A 10,043-nucleotide genomic window follows, 5' to 3' on the forward strand; every position below is an offset into this window, starting at 1 on the left:
AAAGCACACGAGTTAAGCAAAGTTCCCCTTTCAGACCTTGCGGGCAGATGATGTAAATGCCATGTTTCTGTGGCCCATGGTTAACGAGGGTGTCATGTGGCCAGCGCATCAAACAGCCGCCTTTACTTTTCCTCAACTAATGCCAGGTACCCATTAGAGGTGGATAGACTCAGAGGTACCCTAAATATCCTGAAATTTAGAATCCAAGTCTTCACCTGGATTCAAACCTGGGACCCCATGGTTCAGATGCCAAGCACTTAACCACTCAGCCACCATACCTCCAAAAACATGTTAGGAAATACTTACATTTTACGGTAAACTATAGACTTTATAGACTAAATGTGGGAAGCGTGGTCGAGAGGCCAAGTATGCTTGAACTTGGCTTGGCTACCTATGGAGGGGGCTTGAGGTTCGACACCCGACTCCAGCAGAGTTGTGTTTACTGAGCGCCTAAAGGCAGCATGGAAAACCTTCTCCCAGATACCCCCTCCCCCACTGTTCCACGAAAGAGATTGGACCATGCTATAAGCATGAAAGTAGCGCTATATAAAAGAATAATTTATAAATTTATTTTTTTATTTTACTTTAGATTTTATCAACTTTTTTTTATTGCATAAAGTCTCTAAAATCTTATAACCTTGTTTCTAACATCTTTTAAAAAGATTAATACACTTCAAGATCTATAAATATATTTGCTATGAACAATATTTTTAGAGGGACAAAAATGTATGTTCAATTTTTATATTGAAATCTCATATATAATATATAAATATAACAAGAAAAACATTATAAAAAAACAAAAAACAAAGCTTACATAAAGTGTAATTGTATAATTTAGTTTGGATCAGTCATGTAATAAAATTTGTAAAAGATCTTGACCAACAAGAATAAATCTGTGTGATTAGAAATATTTTTACCATTTGTTTTTTGTTTAGCACAATTTTAAGCTTAAAATAGCTTTTTAAAAAAAAAGTGTGACTGGAATTCGAAATAGCGGGCTCAAGCCTCCTCAAGGGGACTAATTCAACCACCACATCTAAAAAATACTCCTTTTTTTTTCCCTTGTTCAATACCAAACAAAATCATTAATTACCAATAGTTAATAACTAATTAGTTAATATTTTTTTTATTGATTCTTGTTTTGTCAGGTACAAGAAATAATTGTGCAAAATATCAACTTGATCCGAGATTGAGTGTTGGAGAAATAACGTGTAAAAACTTTTTACCAGACAGACAGAATGAGTTGATTTAATCTTTGTAAAAAGAAATGTATACTTCATATTTCTATGAGATGCTTTGTTTTTAATGCAGGAATTGAGCAGGAAGTTTAAGAAAATCTATGAAATTATTTTCAGTAGAATCTCAATGCTTATTGTGCCAGGTCCTTATCTATAAGGGTTACATGTCTGTTGACACAAGAATCTACAAAGTACATTTCAATGTGCATGATGATAAGCCTAATACTACTTTTACAATTTCAAAGTGCAGAGATCAATCATAATTCTATCACTGACATGCAGACTACAGCCTAAAGGGAACACACACACATTTATTTTTTAAAACTTTTTTCCAGTGGATTATAGATTTGCAAAGTAAGGTATGGTGGCTGAGTTGTTAAGCACTTGGCTTTTGAACCTGAAGTCCCAGGTTCAAATCTTGATGAAGACAGGGATTTTGCATTTTGGGATTTTTAGGGCACCTCTGAGTCCACCCAACTCTAATGAGTACCTGACTTAAGTTGGGGAAAGTAAAGGCGGTTGGTCGTTGTGCTGGCCACATAATACCCTGCTCGTTAACCATTGGCAGAAGAAACAGATGACCTTAACATCATCTTACCCATAGATCGCAAGGTCTGAAAGGTGAAACTTTACTAACTTTATTATAGATTTGCCAAAAGGAATATCTGATGCACGTTTTCTGCATTTCCAGTTGCAACACAGAAGCAGGACCCAATGCAACATCAGTAATGAGCTGTGAAGTGGTTAGCCAGTTCTCATAGCTATAAATATCTGGCTTTCAGTTCATTTTGAGAGTATTTCTAGACTGAATGTTGCTGGCATGAGAGAAGGGTGGAGTCAGTATTGTGTAGTATTTGGTTATGTGAACTTGGCACAAAACGAGTCAGAAAACTCAAAAACAAACAAGAAAACCATTAAAAAAAAATATTTAAAAAAAACAACACAAAAGCTTATATATTATGTGTAATTGTATCAATTAGTTTGGATCAGTCATGTAATTATATGTATGATTGACCTAGACTGTTAAGGCCTCCGCGCTGTGTTGATTCTTTGAAATATAACTAGTGTAGATCTACGTCTGACTGGAAGTAACACAGAACTCAAACTACTTCAGTAACACCGGCAAAAGGCCGAAACAATCAAAATATGTAGTCGACGCTGATGTTGGTCTACAAATATATTTAATAATCACTAAGGGAATTGTCTGATGTCAGCTATGTCCGTAAATCTGTATATATATTCTACTGCTCTACACGAAGCGTCTTCTTTGTAGCGTCACTTAGAGTGTTCTTGTTTATTAAAGATCTGTCACGTCACTTGTCTGTAAGTAAAACTTTCCCCTTATTCCCGAAACAAATAGTAACTTCTAATCATGTCATAACAAGACATATGAATCTGTGCAAAAGAAATATTTTTACCAATTATTTTTGTTCAGCTTTTAGCTTTCTCAATGCGCTATGATCCTATCACAAGTGGTCCGGAGGGAAGGGGTATTTTGATGAATGTTTACATGATTGTTTTTTAAATGCATAAAAAAAATTTCCCTCAAGGGGACTCATTCCCTTTTTCAAAACCAAACAAAATAATTAATTACCAAAAGTTCATTAACTAATTAGTTAATTTTTATTTTATTGATTCTTGTTTTGTCAGGTACAAGAAATAATAGTGCGAAATTTCAACTTGTTCTGAGATTAGGTGTGGGAAAAATAAGATGTACAAACTTTTACAAGACAGACAGACAGAGTAAGTTGATGTAAGATTTGTAATTATAAACAATCCTTCAGATTTTCAATTCATTAGCATTTAAACTTGAAATCCTATTAAAAAAAAAAAAAAAAAAAAAAACAAGACAAAATCTAATGTCAGTCACAAACACCTTGTCAACAGGCTTTGTTAGGGCCAGTAGTCTTAGGGGATAAAAAAACAAAGGAGAACCTTCTTCAAAGTATTACGCAGAATAACAGCTGCAGCTAGACCATTTTGTACTCCATTAGGGGAGAGCTGAAAATGCCAGGGGGTAATAACATGTTATACACAACAATGGATACACACATGAATACAAATTAGCATTAACAAGTAAGAAAAAGCTTACTTGTACAAAATTTCTGTTGCATTAAAAAAGATTTTAAATTCTAGTTTGATATATTTTTATTTCAAACAGCCTCTTTACATATTTTATAGTGGAATAACTATTTAACCTAGCCTAATGTTGTGATGTTACCAACTACAAGGCTTTTTGTTTGCTGTTTGGCAATCTACAATGGTACAGACAGGGCTTTTTTTTTTGTGACGGTATGCACCGGTATTAGTTGTTAAAAGTTAGGTAATCAACTACTGAATACCGGCACCTAACCACTGAGTACCACCTAATCGAGAGGCCAAGTGCGCTTGAACTTGGCTACCTAGAAGGGGGCTCGAGGTTCGACACCCGACTCGGTCAGAGTTGTGTTTACTGAGCGCCTAAAGGCAGCACGGAAAACCAACTCCTAGATACCCCCTCCCCCCTACTGGTCCACAAATGAGATTGGACCAAAAGTGCTTTGAGCATGCTATAAGCATGAAAGTAGCACTATATAAAAGCTATAATAATAATAATAAAAGCTATAATAATAATAATCCCTCAGTACCAGCATCTATTTTTTTTTACAAAAAAAGCACTGGGTATATATATATATATACATTATTATATATATATATATATATATATCTCATTTCATCACAGCATATATAACTCTCTTAAATCTTGAACATAACAAAAACTGCTCAAAGTTGCGGCTACAAATTCACCGAGCTTTGTTTACTGCAACAACAAAAATTGAAGGGGGGGGGGGTCAATGGAAGAAGTCTTCTGTACAGTACAAAGCTTCAGTCACCGCTATAAATCACACTGTACTATATTGGGAATTAAAGTCAGTTCCTTCAATTTTATGCAAGCTCTGGCAGCCATTCTGCACTTCATAAACGAACCATATATCATGGAAGAATCATGAGCTACCTTGACTATCAAATGTTGTCTAGCACATATACACAAAGAAAATCTTTACCTATATATTTTTTTTACAACCAAAACAACAAAAATAGATTCAAGCCATGATAAACACTTCAGTACAAAAAAAAAAACACAAAAAAAACTAGGTGTCAACTAGACAATGAAATGTTCCTTAGATCTCTAGATCTTCTGTTTAGTGGTGAAAAGTGACGGAGCAGAAAAGGTTTGGCGATTTGTAGTGGGCAAATTTTTAGGTGATAACAATCACAGGCTTTATGCAGTTAATAAAAAAGAACATCCCCCTCTTCCCTCTGCCCACCTCTTTCCCTCACCATCTTTCAGCCATCCCCTCAAGGCTAGGCATTGTTAGTCTCCTGGAGTCATGTTACCATCAAGAGTGCAGCCATTCGGCTGAATGGGCGGGGTGAAGAAGGGGGAGATCACTGTTTATGAATTCAAAAGACAGGCTGTAGATTCAATAGGTGGCTGCATATATACCATAAAAACACTTGAACAACTCAAAGACAGCCAGTAACTTGCCCAAAGGATTAAACATTGAGAACTGACATATATTTAAATTACCAAAACAAATTTTTACTAGAACTATGTGTGAGAGTGTTAGTTTAGTCCCTTTTTTTTATCAAAACAAATTTGCTTTCCCTTAACTTTTTTTTTTTAAGTTCGAGACATAAATGACACATAATGATGTTTGATAACAAAAAAAAATTATTTATTTTACAAATTTATGAGATTTTTTTTTATTTTACAAAATTTACATATGTAGAGAGAGTTAATAACATTTTAAAGGGTCAAGTGTAGGATTTACACAGACTGGGGTTAAAAACATTGTAACAGGCTTAATGTTTTGTTTACAAATAGATAGACTGATAATTATGTTTTTAACAAGTTAATGATATAAGCACACATGCTAATGTCATAGATGATTGGATTCCTTTTTTCTCTTTAGTTAAATGTCCGACTTTGTACATTGCACTATAATTATATGATATAAAATGCTGTATATAATAGTAGTTGTTTTGAATTGTATTCAACTTAAAATATACACACTAAATTCAGTTCTTTCTCTTTCAAAACAAATGCAAACACTTAATTTAAAAATGTAAGTATAGCAGAAAAATCAGATAATTACAACATAATTATAACATTTTCATAACATTATTTTGGAAAAGAACAAAACCGTTGGAATTAATGTTTTTAAAATATACAAAAAAATCACCTTCCTTACCAATAGTCTCCCCTGTTTTTTAGTGAATGGTTATAAAAATGGTGGGGTACTTTATGAAAAAAAAAAACTGCTTGCAAGGTTAATTTTTAAAATTAAATGCTTTGCTGTAAGAAAAGAAAAAAGTAGCTGTTACACCACAAGTTTGAAAGGTCTAAAAATATCATGATATTGGATTTTCATAAGCTTTTCTTGTTTTTGCTATCTAAACAGGACGGACGGACAGACAAAGCAAAACTAATAGTGGCTTTTATCCTTTGGGGGGTGCCCCCTAATAAACCAAGCACTGATGACCTCAACATCATTGTAAGGCCAATCCAACTGGTAAGCTTAACTTAACTTGCCCTATACCGACCAGTACATAAATGTGTACTCACATCTCTACTTGCAGAGCCACTGAAATATGATGTACACCATATGGTCAAGCCAAGCGTCCCATTACATGAATCACACACTCACTAAAACAGGTAAACACTATTCCCCCCCCTCCCTCCCCACCCTCCTTCAATACAGAGAGACACCTGGCTCTGCTGTGAGCAAACAGCAGCAGCATGTAGTCACAATCAATAACTAAAAGGGGGGGGGGGGGAACACATTGCTGATAGGACCACAACAATTTCCTAGAGTTGGCCAAGTGGGGGGTGTTCATTGTTAACATATTGTTAGAATAAAGGACAAAAAAAAAAAAAAAAAAAGATTTGTTAAATCTAGATAGTAAATAGTTAAATACATAAAAAGGGAAAGAAATCTACTCAATGTTAAGCCAATTTGTTTTTCCAAGTTTTGTAAGCTTCTTCAGAACATCAGAATGGGGGCAGGCAAGGTTTGAGCCAAGGACCATTGTGAACAATTCAAGGCACATATCAACCAGATCTGCTTGGATTTCATGAAAGGATCCTTTATCTCCAAGGGACGACACTCAAATTAAAATTTACTATTTCATTACTAGGTTTTGTTCAGAAAATCAAACCTTGATTGTTATTGTTTTTTTTACTAGATATACTGAAAATGTAATGTTGTCAAGTATCAATTAAACGAGACAACATATGATGATAGTGGACCCGTATTTTCATGCATATACCATGCACAATTTACAAAAAAAGTAAAAACAAAATCACACAACCGGCACCCTTACATACCCTGCCGTAAACTACATTAAGTACTAACATCAGTACTATTTGTATTCTTGAGATTTGAGGAGATGTTAATCAAGATTTTCAATGTACATTTCACAACGACACAATGCGAACTATAGAAGATATAAAGACCCACTGGTATGTCCATAGTTTCCATAATATGTTTATGAGTAAAATAAATTTTGGATCCCTGCACCGTTGTATACAAAACACAGATGCCATTCATTTATAGAAACTTTTATTAACCATAGGTTATTTATACTTTGCTTGAAAATATGGTAAGTGTCTGAATATCTTTTTTTTCAAATCAAAGCATACTGACTTCACCATCTTGGTGGTATTTGGGTTGTCAGCAAATACTGTCAACGATTTCTTTAGATAAACTGTTTCAACTACACTAGTGACATTAAGGGTAACATGTAATTACCAATAGTCTAGCAGTAACTGATTAAAATAAAAGTCTATTCTAATCTCTAACCCAAAGTCTATGTCGTCACTATAAAATGTATGTTCACCGTCAGTCTAATAAAGTGCGCAACCCAACTAACCAAACTAGCTATCTAACAATATATATATATATTGCTATGGATACCAGCACATATAGAACTAGAAGGAAATGAGAAGGCTGACACACTTGCCAAGAGTGGAAGAACAAACGCACAATTAAACATAGCACTCTATCCAGAAGAAATGAAGAAACTAATAGTAAATAAAATAAATGAGACATGGTCAAGCTCTCATCCAAATCACAAGAAAGATGATGCCTATTATAAGCTATCCTGACAATATCAATGTCTAATCTTTCGACTCAGGACCAGACACAACAGAATCAGACAACATATGTACCAGAAGCTCAAAATTGGAACTAGTGAAAACTGTCTGTGTAAGAATGCTGACCATGCCCTCCAGGATTGCTCTCTTTACCAAGAGGCCTGTACAAGACACTGGCCCCAAAACACCCCAATACAAAGAAAACTATATGGAGAGCTCCCTGATTTGGAAACTACTACACAGTTCATCTCATAAATTGGTCTAGTCATCTGAACACTCCAGCATAAAAATGAGAAAGAAGAAGAAGAAGCTAATCTGAATGCTAAAACTAGAAATAAAAGTTTGTGTTTTTTTTTAAGGTGAATATTATTTTGTGTTTTTCTTGTGAATACATTTTTTTTAAATTGTTGTTGTTTTCATCATTTCAGTTTCATTTCATAATTGAGAATTTGTAAATATATGATAAACTTGCAAGATGGTCAAGCATATAATCTAGACAATGCTTAAAATTTATGTCAGACAAGAAAACCCTACACTTTATAATATTATATATTTATATTATATTTCTACATATTTCTAAACTACTTTTAATCACACTATGTGTACATTAATTATCGCAAAAAGAAGCTTTAAAAAGGGGACAAAAGTGCCAAAGATTAAAAGACCCTAGGACAGAAACTCTGCTGTTTTGTGTATATGACACCATACAGGTAGAGAATTTACAATTTCCCAGACCTGTCAAGACGAATATCAGCAAGTTTGGGGGAGTCAAAAAGAATATATATATATATGAGACACTGTTTTCTCTTCCTCACAGCAGAGCACAGTGATTCGAAGTTTGACCATACAATATAATAGTATGAGAATGAACGAAATGATGGAAAAATCCCTAAATAATGTTAAATCTAGAGTCAATCTAGACAAAATGATTTATACATGGTTGGTTGATCCCATGACCTTTAATTATCAAATCATTATTTTTTCATTATAATGATTTATAATCTAATACTATAGATATCTAGTCTTTAATTTTCTAGAATTTAGTAGCTAGATTCTTATTGAACATGTTCTACATGCTTTCACTGCATGTTTAATGACAAAATATTTCATCTTATTAAATCTTAATATATCACAGATGTTACTTCAATAAAGAAGATTTATTGGTTAAGGTTAGACATTTTTAATCCTGAACTTATAGAGCGAGCCTGTGTTACATCAGAAAACCTCACTCCCTGATCAGTAATCTAACGTGTGAAATATATTGACAGATCTGGATAAATTTATACTAATTAGGTCTATTTACTATTAGATCTAGTCAATGTAGTCTAGATTTTATGACGTCTATCTTATGGTCAACCATCAACTGACTTCACCAGTCAACAGTTGACGTCTTAACTTAGTTAAGACTCTTAGATCTCTAAATTCTAAATGACTACACTATCTATAGCAGGGGTTCTCAACCTGTGGGTCGCGACCCCCTTGGGGGGTCGATTGACAATTCGCCAGGGTCACCAAAGACCATTGAAAAAATGGATTGTTTTTGTCTATTCTATTCCTGTGCGTGGGGGGGGGGGGGGGTCGGGGCAGAGTCGGTAGTTGAAAGAAGGGGTCGCTGAGCTTAAAAGGTTGAGAACCGCTGATCTATAGACTATTGACAGTACAGTTGAATGAACTTACCAAAATTTCAATGTTTAGGAACATAAAAAAATATCCTCACAGCTCAGCCTAATATAACAAGTCCTTATATCCTGTGCTAGATCTATGACTATGGTCATTGATTTTATCACGCACTGCAGTGATTGAGTGAATTTATAACATTAATAACAAGACTAACAAGTTACAATTAGAATTTTAGATTTTTTTTTTTATTCTAGATTGAGTTGACTGTTGGGTGAAATTCTAAAATGTTTATTAACACACTTACAACTAGATATATAGATCTATTTAAGTTTAAGTCTAATTGATTCTCCTAGATAGTAATTACTCAGCTGTTTTAATCATAATCACTTAAAAGTTAGTCTTAAGTTAAGTAATACACTGTGACTGAGTCACACTAATTAAGTTCTAGATCTAAGTCTAATGATAATCATATTCATAATGACTAAAAAGTACTAGATCTAGATTCTAGAGTTACTAGTAGAGTACATGTCAGACATGTCATGATCTACACAAGTTACAACACTTGACAATTGACAACACAGTTGAACACACACAGTGTAGACACTGTAAGTGACTGTTCAAGACTGTTGAACTTCACTTCAAATAATAATCATTATAAATCATAATTATAATTAATATAATATAATCCTTTTTTATGAAATAATAATTTAATAATATTTAAAAATATTAATAATAAATAAATAAAATAAATAATTTTTAAGTTGTTACGGTTGTCTATACTATAGAATAGAATAATAATAGATCTGATTATCTGGATCTATTTAGAACATTAAACCTGTTTACAAAATAGACTAGGAGTTAAATTTAGTCTAGACTCAAGTCTAGAGTAAAGTAACAGCACAAACCAATTCTATTCTAGATCTATCTATACATCACTACACTTACTACACTAACTAGAGTCAAGATAGAGGCTAAACATCTAGAAAATCTAGTTGATATACTTGTATTGCTATTTCCGGTGTTAGGGTTATTAAAAATGTGTACCC

General features: G+C 33.6%; 1 protein-coding gene across 3 annotated transcripts in view; it reads right to left on the minus strand.

Annotated features, from left to right (window-relative positions):
• Positions 1-9,182, minus strand: part of LOC106078452 (UDP-glucuronic acid decarboxylase 1-like) — a 60,988-nt gene extending 51,806 nt beyond the window's left edge. The window contains exon 1 of one of the 3 annotated variants that reach the window (XM_056011985.1): positions 9,055-9,182. The gene's annotated coding sequence lies outside the window, so the exon portion shown is untranslated. Of the gene's footprint in view, positions 1-5,847; positions 5,970-9,054 lie in introns of those variants that run through there. The other 2 variants (XM_056011989.1, XM_056011987.1) reach the window with 2 other exon arrangements.
• Positions 9,183-10,043: the final 861 nt, after the last annotated feature.

The sequence above is a fragment of the Biomphalaria glabrata genome, chromosome 15 (assembly GCF_947242115.1).
Source record: "Biomphalaria glabrata chromosome 15, xgBioGlab47.1, whole genome shotgun sequence".
Classification (NCBI taxonomy): domain Eukaryota; kingdom Metazoa; phylum Mollusca; class Gastropoda; family Planorbidae; genus Biomphalaria; species Biomphalaria glabrata.